Source organism: Scyliorhinus canicula, chromosome 13, assembly GCF_902713615.1.
Source record: "Scyliorhinus canicula chromosome 13, sScyCan1.1, whole genome shotgun sequence".
NCBI classification, from domain to species: Eukaryota; Metazoa; Chordata; class Chondrichthyes; order Carcharhiniformes; family Scyliorhinidae; genus Scyliorhinus; species Scyliorhinus canicula.
The window spans coordinates 122,707,644-122,723,798 of NC_052158.1; positions in this window are offsets into that span (position 1 = coordinate 122,707,644).

Here is a 16,155-nt window from a genome sequence, read left to right on the forward strand (position 1 = left end):
CTTCACACAAAATACAGACATCTGTATGAGGCCTAAATCCGCAGATAAATCCAGAGGTTTTCCCGGACACACTAACAGGTGTAACACTACAAAGGTAAAACACAATACCAAATATTAAGAAAATAAAAAATATTTAAAACAGAAGAGAGTAAGAGAGTAAAATGTCTTCCCACAGCCACAGCCAGCTCTAATGCAGGGGGAGTTAGGAATGCACTGGCTATAGACTTTTTCCAAAGCTGTAGGTCTTTTTTAGTGAAGCAAGATTAGTTCATACAAAACTCAACAATACAGCACTGAAACCCATTGTTGATATTCAACATTTTTCACATAGCGGAACAGAATAGACAATATGGTAGCTAGGAAACCATGGGCTGGATTATAAGTAGATCATATCTCATTTATCCACTGTTCAGTAATCCTTTTTTCTTAACCAATCCAAATGATTAAGGAGAGCATAAACCAAAATCAATATCAGTCTGCTTAAATGAAAAAAAAAATTCAATGGAATAAAACGTTCCATCTAGAGACAAGAACATTTCTTGATCAAGTAAAACATTGTGATGATATTTGAAAGACTGAAATGTTAATGGCAGACGTCCGGGGAAATAAGGAAATATGTAACTTCAGTATTACAATCTCCACTCTGTTTTTATTGAGAAAAAAAAGCCACTCTTTGAAGAGAGCATCTGACAGGATAACCCTTAACAACAGACAGTTTGGAACATTTAAATAGAAGAAAAATTCGAAATGCTTAATGTAGGGGTATAACCAGAAGCTTAGCCTGTCCTTTCTCCGCAGATATCCTGATTAATTTGCTCTCCATGTCCAGCATTTAGGTTTTTGTTTCAATTGGATACATATTCCCAATTCACTTTCCCTTCATTTTTTAAAAGACAAAATAATGCTTTGCCCAAATTTAAAAGCATAAACCTACATAATATTTCTTATCAACACTTAGCCAATAAAATCAGCATGAATATATAACCCCACAGAACTAATCTTGGTGGCAATAAGGCACTGATTTCTGTTATAGTGCAAAGTATAATAAATTTATCTTTGTTCTCTTCCTATTCCTTCCTTATCCCCTTTATTCATTTCAAAATTCCACGTTCCTTTTTTAAAACAAAGATCCAGTTCCCAGTTTTCCTTCAGACCACTGAATGCTCTAGGTAGCCATAGAAGTGATTGTTCCTACCAGCTTCTTTTCATCAGTTCAGCAATTGACCAATTGACAACTGATTGATGGTTATCTTTTCAGTCTTACAATAGGAGAAATTACCATTACTAAAGCTATGTACAGTAAATGCCTCCAGAGTAAATTACATGATTCTAAAATTTTCTTTCACTCACTTAGTACAATAGCAACACAACAAAAAGTTTCCTTTTTTGTCCCTTTTCTAATACTGTAGATTTGGCCTTTCCTGCCAACTGCAGAAAGGAACTTGACAGCTTCTTTAAAAAGAGGAGCATAAAGGAACTTGAATGAGGGATGGCACTGGGCCGGACTTAGGCTCCTATTCAACGCAAGAGCTATTCTTTGCAGAGAAAAATTAGGCATGTGAGTGTAAGATAAGATGTGTCTGAATAGACCATGGAATACTCAGTTTGACCTTGAACTTTTTCCACGTTTCGTTAACTATTAGTGTTCTGTACAGTTAATGCAGCATTCATTTGAAAAATACCTTTTTATTGGCAAGGAAGCAAAAATCTTGGATTGATACCGTACAACCAGCATACAGCTGGTGTGAAGCCATTTTACTTTACGCCAACACTAAAGCTAGACCGGAATTTTCAATCAGGGCCTAGTCTAACAGCAGAGCAAAGTGGATGGAGTCTACACCTTGGAGGAAGTCAGCTCATTGCAGTTTGACTCAGAGTCAAATTTAGCTCAGATGTTCGGCACATCCCCCCGAGGGTGGGATTATCCGGCCCTTCCCACCTGCTGGATCTTCTGATCCTGCTGAAGTCAACACCTGCCATGGGTTACCTGGTGGCAGGATGGGCGATTAATGCAAATCGGCGGGACCATAAGATCCTGCCGGCAGCCAATGGTGAACCACCTCCTCTATGGGAAAACCCTCTGTGGAGTAGCTGGAAAATTCCAGCCTTAGTAGAGGTGAAAAAATTCAGGCTTAAATGCAGAGTTGCTGCATCAATTAGGTAATTAAAAACAGTATCAAACTGTTCCCTCCATTCTCCAAATATATAATCAAAATCTACAATTGTTAATTCAGTTGATCAACTTTATTTAGCACAGTTGGATTACAAAGATTTTATTTTGCCTCCAGGTGTTGTAAATTGATACGATAACACATCAGACATTTAATTGTGGCAGTTAACCTACATCACTGAACTACATTGACTCCTGATAAAGCAACATCTTGGTTTTAAAATTCATAATCTTATTTTCAGATACCTCTATGGCCTCGCCCCTCATTAACTTTGTAATCTCCTCCAGCCCCATGAACCCCTGAGATATCTGGGTTCCTTTAATTGTAGCCGCTTGAGCACCCCCGATTTTAAATTTCCTTTACTATTCAGTTGTCTGGGCCCTAAGCTCTGGAATTCCCTTCCTGTATCTCTCCACCTCTATATATTGCTTTCCTTCTTTATGACATTCCTTGAAACTCACCTCTTTGACCTATTATGTGGTCATTTTAGCTGACACCTGACATCACCCTCATATGTTTTGTTTTATAATGCGTCTTGGGGTGATTCATGATGTTGAAGGTTCTATATAAATATAAATTGCTGTTGTGGTTCTTTCATGAGTGTGAAAGACACCAGACCAAATCTATACACCTCACCAGACCCGACTCAGGCCACAATGTGGCTGCTAAATCGATTTACTGTACTCATCACGACTCGTGAGATCTAATGGATCTCATGAGGCGTCACAATCTGGATTCTGCCCATTGAGGTCGGGACCCAAATTTGCATATTCAAGTGAGCAGTTGGTTTCACCTGAATATGTGCGAACCTCAGAGACCCTGAGTGAGCACTGCTCAGCACTGTTTTCCACAAATGTGAACCAGGTGTACCGGCATTTGGGGAAAGTCTTGCTTCTTGGCCTTTTGGCTAACATCAAGTGCGGATTGAGCCTTTTCGCTCAGATCTGGTATGTCTCTCTTGTGGGGACCATGAATTGGATTCAATTTGAATTTGAATTGGTTTTTGGAGCGGGCAAGGAGCTAGATTAGGGGTTTGCCCCTGTCCACACTCTGAGCCCTGGCTTTGTAACTTAGAAAAAGTAATTTTTAAAAAAGTCTCCCTGAATGGTTAGGCTCTGGGAAGGATGGTATCCTGACACCCAAAATGCCACCCGGAAACCATGACTCTACCAGCCTGGCACCCTGTTAGCGCTACCTGGGCACCATAGTAGTGCCACCTGGATGTCACACTGGCAGTGCCAGGATGCCCAGGTGGAACTTCCAGGCTGGCAGAGGCACTTCCAGGCTGGCAGTGCCACAGTGCCCAGGTGGCATTGTGTTCATGCCGGGGACCGGGCCTGGGGGGTGCCCTGCCTTATGAGGTGGAGTGCAGGGGGCTTGATTACCCCCTTATTAGTAAGTTGGGATGTTAGGGGTTCCGGAGGCCGTGGTGGAGGTGTCTAGACATTGAGGCACCATTTAAAAATGGTGCCCTGGTCTCTTCCTGCACTGGCGAGTGGAGCCAGCGCCAGGGAACACCCAGCTAAACCCGCTTGACGTGGGACTCTATTTCATTTACACTAAATCGCACCATTCCTGTTTGTGCACATGAATTGGGATGGCTTTCTGCACAATGGAAAGAATTCCTGTCCCTCACAATCATAGGTGGAAGTGCTACTTTACTTTGTAGATAAACTATCAAAATTAAATGGCATAAAATCAACTGAAACGCATACTGGTAAATACCCACCATTACCCTGAATGGAACCAAATTCTCTCAAAGTTTGAGTAAAATTAATCATTTACTGTCCCCACAGTAAACCCTTGCGCTGTACCAGCAATGGTCATTTTGTGCAGCATTATTGTTTGATTACATTTGCCATTAATGTTGACTGATGGTTGTCATAATTGGGCAGCACGGTAGCATGGTGGTTAGCATAAATGCTTCACAGCTCCAGGGTCCCAGGTTCGGTTCCCGGCTGGGTCACTGTCTGTGCGGAGTCTGCACGTCCTCCCCGTGTGTGCGTGGGTTTCCTCCGGGTGCTCCGGTTTCCTCCCACTGTCCAAAGATGTGCGGGTTAGGTGGATTGGCCAGGCTAAATTGCCCGTAGCGTCCTAAAAAGTAAGGTTAAGGGGGGGTTGTTGGGTTACGGGTATAGGGTGGATACGTGGGTTTGAGTAGGGTGATCATTGCTCGGCACAACATCAAGGGCCGAAGGGCCTGTTCTGTGCTGTACTGTTCTAAATTCTAAATAATATACACACAAGTATATGACGGTGCATAGACAGACACTGATTGACACACTGAAAGACCAATCAACACACAGAACACAGCAGCCAATCACCAGACAGGACACGGCCACTATAAAGCCAGAGGGCACTAGTTTTCCCGCTCATTCGGGATGCAGCCTCTGAGACAACCAGAGACCATAATCAGTGACACGAACATCTACCATGTGCTAGCAGTATAGTCTGGTCAGGTTAGTCTCAGGTCTCCAATCAACTTAACATTGTGTCGACCCACAGTGCAAGAATGTTTAACAGCTCCTAGTTAAATAAAATAGAATTGTACTTCTACAAGTGTTGGTAGCCTGTCTCTCTCACTGCTCTGAAAGCAGTCCTTGCAGACCCAGCATACCCAACACATCATGGTACCAGTACGTGATGTCAGAGTTTGATGGACCTACCCTGAAATAATCTGCCTTCGACCAGCGATCAGCCATCCAGTAGTATGGACAGCATCCTCCCTCCCCAGCTGCTACCGGCAACCTCGGTGCGAACTCGAAGATTTTTAAACAAAGGTTTCAACTGTACCTCGAAGCTACAGATCTGGAAGCTGCCTCAGATGCCAGGAAGATTGCTCTTTTTCTCTCCACGGCTGGGGACCACGCCATCCATATTTTCAACTCCCTCACATTCGCTGAAGGTGAGGACAAGTCCAAGTTCAAGACAGTCCTGCTCAAATTCGATAGCCACTGTGACATCAAAGTCAACGAAAATTTTGAACGCGACGTCTTTCAACAGCGTCTGCAGGGTAAGGATGAACCTTTTCAATCTTTCCTCACACATCTTCGCATCCTCGCGCAATCCTGCAATTACGGCTCCACCTCCGATTCAATAATCCGCGGCCAGATCGTTTTCAGTGTGCAATCGGACCCCCTACGCCAACAGCTCCTCAAAGTTAAACAGCTCACCCTCGCTATAGCCATTGAGACCTGCGTTCTGCATGAGCACGCTACTAACCGATACTCGCACATTCAAACGGCAGAGACAGCGCGGCAAGGCCCCCATGACGCAGAGCGGCTGCTGGCCATAAAACACCTCCAGGGCCTGAGCCTGGATGAAGGCGGCCATTTCGCGCGATTTTCCCGGGCTCCCGCGCATTGACCAAGGGGACGGCGAGGCCGAAGACCGAACTGCGCAGGCGTGCACTACATATGACCGCACCACGCATGTGGGTGGCGCACTGAGCGCTCTGACGTCTCGACGTGAAACAACTCCTCCCACTTAAAGCGGCAATGTCCCGCAAAATCTCGACGCTGTCTCCAGTGTGGCAAGCTTGGCCATTACACGCCCTATGCAGGTCTGCACAAACACCTACCTCCCGTCACTCCCACCAGCAGCGCAGGGACGTCCGGACCGTCCAACGACTGGTCACCGATTCCGACATGGTTTCAGACCCTGACACCGAGGATCACAAATCACCATTCCGGGTGGGCATCATCACCAAGCACAAGGTGCTTCAGAAGAAAAACACCAAGCACTTCCCAGTGATGAGCATTGATCCGGACGATGAGTGGTGTGCCACCCTCACGGTCAACAAATCTCGCATCCGATTCCGGCTGGACACCGGCGTTTCAGCCAACCTCATTGTCTGACCGCGACAGTCTCCACGTTAAGCCGTCCATCCTGCCATCCGCCTGCCAACTTCTCGACTAAAATGGCAATGCCATTGCTGCCAGCGGCTCATGCCAGCTTGTGGTGTTGCACCGTTCCTGAAAGGCCACCCTGCCCTTCGAGATTGAAGTGTCCACTAAAGCTTCCCTGCTCAGTGCTCAGGCGTGCAAGCCTAAACCTCGTCCAAAGGGTTCACTCCATGTCGCCCGCTGAGGCTTCAGCATCGACGGACGCCGACTTTCAGACACAACTGAAGAACATCATCACTCGATACCACAGCGTCTACGAGGACATGGGCACACTCCCATACACGTACAAAATTATTTTAAAACCAAATGCCACGCCTGTGGTTCCCGCACCTCGCCAGGTACCGGCACCCCTCAAGGACCAGCTGCAGCACCTCCAGGACCAGGGCGTCATATCTAAAGTAACCGAGCCAACTGACTGGGTCAGCTCCATGGTGTGTGTTAAGAAACCACCCGTAGAACTACGCATCTGCATCGACCCCAAGGATCTGAACCGTAACAACATGAGAGAACACTACCCTATCCCAGAGCGTGAAAAACTCACCTGCGAGATGGCTCGCGCCAAATTTTTCACAAAGCTGGATGCATCCAAGGGGTTCTGGCAGATACAACTTGACGCATCCAGTCGGAAGCTCTGCACCTTTAACACCCCATTTGGCCGGTATTGTTACAACCGGATGCCGTTTGGCATCATCTCAGCCTCGGAGGTGTTCCACCGAATAATGGAGCAAATGATGGAGGGCATTGAAGGGGTGCGGGTGTATGTAGACGACATCATCGTCTGGTCTACCACCGCGCAGGAACACATTGATCGCCTCCAACGTTCTTCCGGAGAATCCATGAGCATGGCCTCCGCCTAAACAGAGCCAAATGCTCCTTTGGTCAAACAGAAATAAAGGGCGAGATTCTCCGCACTCCCGACGGTGCGGAGAATAGCGTGGCTCGTAAAATTTTACGGCCACGCTGTTCCGATGCCCTCCCGCTATTCTTCCCCCCCCCCACGCCCAACTCCCGATACGAATCGCTGCCGCTGTTTTTTTACGGCCGGCAGCGATTCTCAGCTGATCGATGGGCCGAGTTCCCAGCCCTTTACGGCTGTTTTTACGAACGGCAAACACACCTGGTCTGGCCGTTCGTAAAAACGGCCGTAAACTCTCGATTTTTAAAACCATGGCACCGATTGGCACGGCAGTACCACGGCCGTGCCAAGGGTGCCATGGGCCCGCGATCGGTGGGCACCGATCGCGGGCAGCGGGCCCGATGCACGCGCACTCTTTGTCCTTCCGCCGCCCCGCAGTATCCATTCGCGGGGCGGCTGAGGGGCATCCCGGCCCGCGCATGCGCGGGTTTCGCGCAAATGCGCGATGACATCATCTGCGTATGCGCGGATTGGAGTCTTCCAAACCGCGCATGCGCAGCTGACGTCATATGACGCGTCAGCCGGCGCTAACTCGTTAAATTCGTTAAGCCCGCGATGCCGGAGTTTACGGCGTCGGGATGCTAGCCCCGACCGGGGACCAGAATCAGTTCCCGGTCGGGAAGGGGGGGGGGGGGCTGGCGTCAAACCTGCCCGGATTTGACGCCAGCCTTACGATTTCTCCCCATATGGGAGAATCTCGCCCAAAATTCCTCGGCAACCACATTTCACAGTTTGGTGTGCAGCTGGATGCAGACAAGGTGACGGCGATCAATGCCATGAAGACACCGGAGGACAATAAGGCGGTCCTCGGCTTTCTGGGCATAGTCAACTACCTGGGGAAGTTCATCCCCAACCTCGCATCCCACACCACAGCTCTCCGCAATCTGGTGAAGAAGACAACCGGGTTCCAATGGCTCGCCGCCCACGAGCAAGAGTGGCATGAACTCAGGGCGAAACTCACCAAGGCCCCGGTATTGGCATTCTTCAACCCTGCCAAGGAGACGAAGATCTCCACTGATGCGAGCCAGTCTGGCATTGGAGCAGTGCTCCTCAAACGCGACGACGCCTCCTCATGGGCTCCAGTCGCGTACGCATCGCGTGCAATGATGCCTACCGAGCAACGCTATGCGCAAATCGAAAAAGAGTGCCCGGGCCTCCTCACGGGAATTGTCAAATTCCATGACTACATCTATTGACTCCCCAAATTTACAGTCGAAATGGACCACAGGCCATTGGTCAACATTATACAGAAGGACCTCAACGATATGACGCCGCGCCTGCAACACATCCTCCTTCAACTCAGGCGGTATGACTTCGAACTGGTCTACACCCCGGGTAAGGAGCTCATCGTCGCCAATGCACTCTCCCGTTCTGTAACTACGCCCAGTGAGCCGTCGGGCTTCGTGTGCCAAATTGATGCTCATATTGAGTTCTGCGCGTCTAACCTGCACGCAACGGACGAATGACTCATTCAGATTCGTCGTGAAACTGCCAATGATCCATTGCTCCAGCGCGTCATGCGCCATCTTACAGACAGATGACTCAAGAGCCAATGCCCGTAATTCTACAACATCAAAGATGACCTGGCAGTGGTAGATGGGATTCTGCTAAAGTTGCACAGGATCGTCATTCTGCACAGCATGCGGGAACTCGTCCTTGAGCAGCTCCATGAAGGTCACCTGGGGGTGGAGAAGTGCCGCCGGCGGGCCCGTGAGGCAGTGTACTGGCCTGGCATCAACCAGGACACGCCAACGCTGTTCTCAACTGCCCGACATGCCATCAGTTCCAGCCGGCTCAGCCAAAGGAGACCTTGCAGCCCCATGAATTGGTGTCGTCCCCCGGACCAAGGTTGCCATTGATCTTTTCCATGCACTAGGCCGGGACTATGTCCTCTTAGTGGACTACTTCTCTAACTACCCAGAGGTAGTTAGGCTACATGACCTCACGTCGACAGCGGTCATCCGTGCATGCAAGGAGACTTTTGCTCGCCATAGCATCCTACTCGTGGTCATGTCCGATAATGGCCCGTGTTTTGCTTGTCAGGAGTGATCCAATTTTGCCCGGCGATATAATTTCATGCACGTCACCTCAAGTCTCCACTACCCCCAGTCGAATGGCAAAACTGAGAAGGGGGTGCACATTGTCAAACGACTCATGTGCAAAGCGGCCGATGTGGGATGCGACTTTTACCTCGCACTACTTGCCTACAGGTCGGCTCCATTGTCCACTGGCTTGTCACTAGCTCAATTGTTGATGAACCGCATGTTACGAACGACGGTGCCTGCAATACAGACTTGGACAACTTTCCGGTCCTGTGTCGAATGCAGCTGTCTCGGGCCCAACACAAATCGGCATACGACGGCCACGCCACAGATCTCCCTGCTCTTGTTCTTGATGACCAGGTTTGTGTACAACTTCCTGAAGGTGGCTGGTCTGCCGCTGCTGTGGTACTCAAAGAAGTGGCCCCCAGGTCGTTCCTGGTTCGTATGCAGGATGGCTCCCTTCTTCGCCAAAATAGGCGGGCACTGCGGCTGCTTCCACGCTCGCCGCCAGATCATGATGCCCTGCCTCACCCTCAGGACAGGCCCGTCCAAGAGCTCGCAGATCTACCTTTTCTGTTGCCACCCTCTGCGACTGACACAGTCCCACCCGTTCCAGAGCAGGCGGCCCCTGACCCACCCTTGAGGCGGTCAACCAGAATTCGTCACCCACCACAGAGACTGAATTTATGAACTGCCTGAATTTATGAACTCTCTAAATTCATGGACTGATTGTTTCGTTACCCTGGTTATTCGTTCGCTAGTTTGTACATACTGTTATTCATGTTCTGTGTTTTGTTACATACAGTCTATCTGCACGAGACACCTTCCCGTGTAAATGGGTTAGAAATTTTGTATATAGTCCTGTAAATATGCTCACATATTCTCCACATAGTCAGGAACATTCACATACCACATTATTTATTGTCACGTACATATATTTTTTTTTAAAAAAGGGGAGGTGTCATAATATACACACAAGTATATGATGGTGCATAGACAGACACTGACTGACACACTGAAAGACCAATCAACACATAGAACACAGCAGCCAATCACCAGACAGGACACGGCCACTATAAAGCCAGAGGGCACTAGTTTTCCCACTCATTTGGGATGCAGCTTCTGAGACAGCCAGATACTGTAATCAGTAGCACGAACATCTACCATGTGCTAGCAGGATAGTCTGGTCAGGTTAGTCTCAGGTCTCCAGTCAACCTAACATAGTGTCGACCCACAGTGCAAGTATGTTTAACAGCACAAAGTTAAATAAAATAGAGTTGTACTTCTACAAGTGTTGGTAGCCTGTCTCTCTCACTGCTCCAATAAACACAGTCCTTGCAGACCCAGCATACCCAACACATCAATGGTCAGATAAAGAAGCTTTACTCATCTATAATAATCAAGAAATGTCAAACCAAATCATTCAATCATTGATCTGTTAAGATGTGGAGGAGATTAATGCTTTTTCATTCTAGGACCAGAAAAGTTGAAGGCTAGTACGAGCTAGATTTTCACGTGATCACTGCAACCGCCCCAATGTCACTATCAACAAGCTCCCCCTCTCCTGCCATGAGAGCACAAAAATTAAAGGGGTTCGCAATCACTCTGATACCGGCAGGTAAAACGTTAATGAATGAGTGATAATTGGGCCTCCTCTGATGGTGAACAGCTGAATCACACAGACCAAGAGTGTGCCACGGATCATTATGTGCTGTAATAATAATATGCTGTAATGACTGACCTTGGCTAGAGTGGTAACAATGCTCAACAATAGTCCTCAGTACTCTTGGGTTAGGGAGGGGGTACCAATCATAGTTCTCACATTATTGGGAATTGCTGCATATTGCTGCAGGATAAGTGGTGTAAGCAGGGGAAGATTGGCCACATGAATGATGAATGATTCCACTGCAGTTTATTATCAGTGCGCCCCTCCACGTGGCATCCTTTTGGGGGGCACCAGTTTGCCCTCAAGTTTAAATGCATCATTAGTGCTTCTCACGTGAAATCCTCAGTGGACACAGAAAACATCAATTAAGCTCAAAGAATAAAAATTCAGTATCTGCCAGTGACTTTTAAAGAGAACATTTAATTTTATATTTCTTCCTTCTTTCCAAAGATTTCATGATTTCCCTGGAAACATCTTTCACAGAAAACTGATGGTCCTTTCAAATCTGGCTTCCCCAGGGATTTCATATGCTTCTAACAGCATTCATTATGAGATAATGCTGTACTCACAATATTTCCCATCATACTGTCAGAACAAAACCGCAGCAGACAACATAATGTGCAATGTATGTCCATCAGAAAATAGGAGTCTGCAGCTTCAAATCACATCAAAGCTGTGTAAATGCCCCAGCATTGTTGTTAAATATGCTTTCTCGTGTCACACTATCCATTTTTCCAAATCGATTGTCTTGTCAGTAACACAGATGTAATCTCAACTAGCCACTGTGATATTTAAGCACACCACACAAAGAATGGTCTCTTATTAACAGTGGTCCTTGGCTGTCTTTCCATAAAGTACGTAGTACCTGAAACATGGTATTCTCATTTAATATCATTGTCAGATGTGAAGAAGAAATCATAATAAAGTGGCTTCAGACACAAAACTGAGCATTTGGAAGCAATGGCATCAACAATATTGTGCAGTTGAGAAGAAAGAAGCTTGCGACATTATGTAATGTAAGGATGCTTGTGTCAAGTAACAGTGAGGGGCTACTTTGGATCAAAAACAGTATCTTAAGAGTCAGGACTAATACTAGCAAACAGTTCACTTTAATCTTCAAAAGTATCTCAGAGACCCTCTATCATTAGTTAAAATGCTGATCAACTTTTTTATCTCGATTATGTACGAGTAATTAACACAAAATAAGTCTCCATTTGAATATAAGAAGAAAGTGATGGAAATGTTCAACAGGTCTGGCATTTGAGTAGAAAGAAACAGAGTTTATGGGCGAGATTCTCCCAAAACGGGAGAAATCGTAAGGCTGGCGTCAAACCCGGGCGGGTTTGACGCCAGCGCGCCCCTTCCCGACCGGGAACCGATTCTGGTCCCCGGTCGGGGCTAGCAGCCCGACGCCGTAGGCTCCGGCATGACGGGCTTAACGATATTCGTTAAGCCCGCTTGCCGGAGTTAGCGCCGGCTGACGCGTCATATGACGTCAGCCACGCATGCGCGGATTGGAAGACTCCAACCCGCGCATGCGCGGATGACGTCATCGCTTATTTGCGCGAAACCTGCGCATGCGCGGGCCGGGTTGCCCCTCAGCCGCCCCGCGAATGGATACTGCGGGGCGGCAGAAGGAGAAAGAGTGCGCGGGCATCGGGCCCGCTGCCCGCGATCGGTGCCCACCGATCGCGGGCCCATGGCACCTTGGCACGGCCATGGTACTGCCGTGCCAATCGGTGCCATGGTTATAAAAAGCGAGTTTGTGACGCCGTTTTTACGAACGGCCAGACCAGGTGTGTTTGCCGTTCGTAAAAACGGCGTAAAGGGCTGGGACTTCGGCCCATCGAACAGCTGTGAATCGCTGCCGGCCGTAAAAAAACGGCGGCAGCGATTCGGGTCAGGAGTTGGGCGGGGGGGTGGGGGAGAATAGCGGGAGGGCGGGAAAAATGTCGGGAAGGCCCTCCCGCTATTCTCCGACCCGTCGTGGGGGTCGTAGAATTTCGCCCATGATTCTTCTTGAGAACTGAATGAGGGTAGAAATGTGATGGGTTACAGACAATTGAAGGTGGTAGGTATAGTGGGGTAGAACAAAAGGGAAGGTGTGGAATACGGTTGAGGGCGAGAGAGATTAAATTACAAAGATGTTATGGAACTAGCGGCAAAGGGAGTAATAATGGTTGTATTGCAAAATCACAGGGGTGTGACAGCAAAGAAAGAGGCCATTCAGCCCATCATATCTGTACCAGATGTCCAAGAGGTGCCATTCCTCCACCTTCTCCCTGTAACTATGCACGGGCAGCATGGTAGCATAGTGGTTAGCACTGTTGCTTCACAGCACCAGGGTCCCAGGTTCGATTCCCAGCTTGGGTCACTGTCTGTGCAGAGTCTGCATGCTCTCCCCGTGTCTGCATGGGTTTCCTTTGGGTGCTCCAATTTCCGCCCATAAGTCCAGAAAGACGTGCTGCTAGGTGAATTGGACATTCTGAATTCTCCCTCTGTCTGCCCGAACAGGCATTGGAATGTGGCGATGAGGGGAATTTCACAGTAACTTCATTGCAGTAAGCCTACTTGTGACAATAAAGATTATTATTAATATTATTATTATTCCTTTACAGATAATTATCTAATTCCCTTTCGAATGCTTCAATTGAACCTGCATCCACAACACTCTCAAGCAGTACATTCCAGATCCCAATCACTCATCGCATGAAAAAGATTTTTCTCATGTTGCCATTGCATCCTTTGCCAATTACATTAAATCTGTGCTCTCTCATTCTTGATGCTTCCAAGTGTTGGAACTGTTTTTTTCCTATCTATTCTGTTCAGGCACCTAATGATTTTGAATATTTTCCTCAAATTTGAGAATGATCCATTTATCTCTACATTTTATCCCAAAATGGAACAAAGTCCCTTGGGGAGCGCCTTTAGTCTTATATTTCCCAGCACTCGCAGTGCCGAGAAACACATGGCTATTCAATGCAACTCGCTTTAAATAAGGGGCCTGAATGGGGAACCCATGGCCGAAGCCACACATAGCCCTGTTTATTACAATGGGGAACTCCGCTCGCCAGAACCTCCCATTGTAGGTAGAGATCGGATCCCATTTTTAAACCCCAAAAGAATCACCTCCCCCCCCCCCCCCCCCCCCCCCCCCCCCCCCCCCCGCCCCCACAGCCCGAATGCAACATGAGAGGATCCCTGGCCCCCCCGAACACCCACACCGGTCAACCCCGGCTCGATAGTGCGCGTGCAATAAATGCCAGCTTGGTACTGCCAGGGTGCCAAGCTGACATCACCAAGGTACCCAGGTGGCACTAGCAGTGCCAGGGCACCACCCTGTTCAAAGGGCATGCAGCTAGGGGCCTCCGATCCCCAGGGAGACCCCCACGAGTGCCATTCCATTTGCAACCAGGCAGTTAGAGGGGAGCACTGGCGATAGTGCGTGGTGGTTGTGGGGGTGGGAGAGCCCCGATAATTGTGTCCTGGGGGTGGGAGAGCCCCGATAATTGTGTCTTGGTGGGGAGCCCCTGATAATTGTGTCTTGGTGGGGAGCCCCTGATAATTGTGTCGTGGGGAGAGCCCCTGATAATTGTGTCTTGGTGGGGAGCCCCTGATAATTGTGTCTTGGTGGGGAGCCCCTGATAATTGTGTCGTGTGGAGAGCCCCTGATAATTGTGTCATGGGGAGAGCCCCTGATAATTGTGTCATGGGGAGAGCCCCTGATAATTGTGCCATGGGGAGCCCCGATAATTGTGTCATGGGGAGAGCCCCTGATAATTGTGTCGTGGGGAGAGCCCCTGATAATTGTGTCTTGGTGGGGAGAGCCCCTGATAATTGTGTCTTGGTGGGGAGAGCCCCTGATAATTGTGTCTTGGTGGGGAGCCCCTGATAATTGTGTCGAGGGGAGAGCCCCTGATAATTGTGTCGTGGGGAGCCCCTGATAATTGTGCCATGAGGAGAGTCCCTGATAATTGTGTCATGAGGAGAGTCCCTGATAATTGTGTCATGAGGAGAGTCCCTGATAATTGTGTCGTGGGGAGAGTCCCTGATAATTGTGTCGTGAGGAGAGTCCCTGATAATTGTGTCATGAGGAGAGTCCCTGATAATTGTGTCGTGGGGAGAGTCCCTGATAATTGTGTCATGGGGAGGGCCCCTGATAATTGTGTCATGGGGAGAGCTGCTGATAATTGTGTCCTGGGGAGAGCCTCTGATAATTGTGTCATGGGGAGGGCCCCTGATAATTGTGTCGTGAGGAGAGTCCCTGATAATTGTGTCATGAGGAGAGCTGCTGATAATTGTGTCATGGGGGTGGGAGGGCCCCCTGATAATTGTGCCATGGGGGAAAGCCCCCGATAATTGTGTCCTGGGGGTGGGAGGGCCCCCGATAATTGTGCCATGAGGAGAGTCCCTGATAATTGTGTCATGAGGAGAGCTGCTGATAATTGTGTCATGGGGGAGAGCCCCCGATAATTGTGCTGGTGGGGAGTGGGGGAGAGATCCCCCAATACCTTCATGGTAGCGGGGGAGGGTGCTCGGGGGAGTTTCACCTTAGTTCTGATCAGAGCACCCTTTCGAGATTGCACCCTGATTTCTGTGGAGCCAGCCTTGCCGGCTGTACCAGGCCCTGGCCCGCCTGACTGATGCCATAAATCACACGCCCTGATTTTCATTTGCCAGATTGGTTCAAGATGTGGTCTGAAAACTCGGCAGCACGACTGCAGAGGGACATGCTGATTTTCAGTCAGAGCCTGACACTTTGACAAATTATGGGAAAATTCCACACAACATTTTGAATCCTTTTTACTCTCCTTCAGATTCAGATTCACATTCCAGCAGCCGCAATATTTTGTTTCAGATTCCAGCATTGCAGTATTTTGTTTATTCCCATGTGCTCTAATTTTGTTCACCCATCTCCTGCTTGGGCCAATCCTCCCTAGTTTCTCTCTCCCTCCTTTTTTAAATAGTGTATGGATTGCCACCTTCTGACCAACAGGCACTGTTCCAGAATCTATACAATTTTGGAAGCTGACCACCAACGGATCCACTATCTGTACAGCCACCTCTTTCAATACTCTGGAATGCAGATCAGCAAGTTCACGGCATTTATCAAAGTTCAGTCCCATTAAATTCTCTAGTATTACTTTTTTTTTAAACTAATAACTGTACTGATCTCTTTCAGGCCCTTAATCTCACTATATTAGTCCCTTGGCTCCCCAATATTTCAGCAAGATTTTTCTATTTTCCTGTGTAAAATCAGACACAGAGGGGGAATTCTCCAGACCCAAGAGCGGTGGGTTTCATGGTGGTTGCGGGGGGTGGGGGTAGGGGGTTGGGGGGGGGAGGGGGAGGGGTAGGGAGGGAACAGTGCAGTGGGAGCTGAAAAATTGGTTTGCCACTAGGATGAAATGACAGCAAGAAAATATGTTCTAAGTCTTCACAGTGGGTACATTCT